Source organism: Helianthus annuus, chromosome 12 (assembly GCF_002127325.2).
Source record: "Helianthus annuus cultivar XRQ/B chromosome 12, HanXRQr2.0-SUNRISE, whole genome shotgun sequence".
Lineage (NCBI taxonomy): Eukaryota > Viridiplantae > Streptophyta > Magnoliopsida > Asterales > Asteraceae > Helianthus > Helianthus annuus.
The window spans coordinates 132,360,678-132,362,216 of record NC_035444.2 but is presented as its reverse complement, the minus strand read 5'-3'; the positions used below and the strand labels follow the sequence as shown (position 1 = coordinate 132,362,216).

The 1,539-nt window shown below is 26.1% G+C and overlaps 1 long non-coding RNA gene across 1 annotated transcript; it reads right to left on the bottom strand.

Annotated features, from left to right (window-relative positions):
* Window positions 1-326: 326 nt before the first annotated feature.
* LOC110897026 lies at window positions 327-706 on the bottom strand. Its single transcript, XR_002568376.2, has 2 exons — window positions 644-706; window positions 327-561 (listed from the first exon to the last, which is right to left on the bottom strand). It is a non-coding gene; the product is annotated as an uncharacterized LOC110897026 (long non-coding RNA).
* Window positions 707-1,539: the final 833 nt, after the last annotated feature.

The following is a 1,539-nucleotide window of genomic DNA, read 5'->3' as shown; positions in this document are numbered from 1 at the left end:
TTGATTAAGTTTTTTTGTATTTAATTATTATTATTATTATTATTATTTTTATTTCATATGATGTTCATCAACTATCTGATAAAATTGCAAAAAGGTTGTAACCTTATTTGTATGATGTTTAGCAATTACTAAACCAAATAATAATGACTTAATTATAAAATTCAATCAAGTAATCGGTTACGGAGAACTTGAAATGGAAAAGCAATGTAAATATGAGGAAGGTGATGATGTTCAACTAAGTCAAATGATTTAATTCTTTATCAAGTATTTAACAATACTTAATTTATAAAGTTATCAATTTAATTGTATTTATCAATTTATACTCATGTAGAAAGACTAATTCCCTTTACTAACTTCATTGAGTTGTTGTACTATAAGCATAATATGTTGCAATTATTTAAATTTGGTTGGAACCCTTGTGAAATGCTTTATACGATAGTATAGATAAACGCAATCAATTTAAATCTTTTGCGCGGGTTGAAAACATCCGAGCCCTTAAAGTTTGCTGCCCAATCCTGTCAAACAATACCTCCTCAAATATTTCCTCTGCATCTATATTGCCTATATATAGTATCAATTAAATCACAAAAAAGCATCATATGTTTAAAAAAAATAGTAAAGTAGAAATTAAAAAAGGAAATACCAATAGGCCAAATAAATGTCTATCTCCAAATGAATAACTTTTCTCGTACCCACCCTTTTACACCTCCATATACATGAAGCTGCAAAAAGGAAAAAGACTATAAATTTATGAACAATTAAACAATACATTGGTAAATGGTTCCAGATACTATAGTCATGCAAGGGTACCTTGATGAAGTATGAAGTGTATGTCTTTTTGTATCCAATAACCTATGTGTATACTTTATATGTAATATAAAATCATAATTTGAAAAAAAAAAACCACTAAATCACCAAAAACATAATAAAACATCAATATAAACTCATAGATTATGTAAAAGAAAACTGTTATCCCATTTGAATATTTTAAGAAACAAACCAAAGTTTTTTCGAATAAATGTTGAAATGGGTATAAAAGAACACACCTTTCCACCAAGATAAATAAATTTCATATCAACTTATCTCTTTCTTATCTCTTTCTTTTCGACTCTAACTCGCACAATAGTAGACAAAGGAGTTGATGTTGAGTGAAATGGTGAATTTATAGCAATGATAAGAGATTCCTTAATCGGTCAAATTTATTACATATTGATTGAAATTGGACCTTTGGAGTGCTTTTGCGGTTTATCCCAATAGGTTTCGTTTATTAATTGCATTTAAGAACCGAACTTATTATTGTATTATTATAATTAATTGTGATTATATTCTCATTTAATTATTTTTTTATTTTTTAATATTAATGTAGAAAGACCATTTCACCCCTTACTAACATCATTAAGTTGTTGTACCATAAGTATAAAAGATTGTAATTACTTAAATTTGGTTGGTATCCTTATGAAATGCTTTATAATATAGTATAGATAGATAGATATAGATATAGATAATTATTTTTTTATTTTTTAATATTAATGTAGAAAG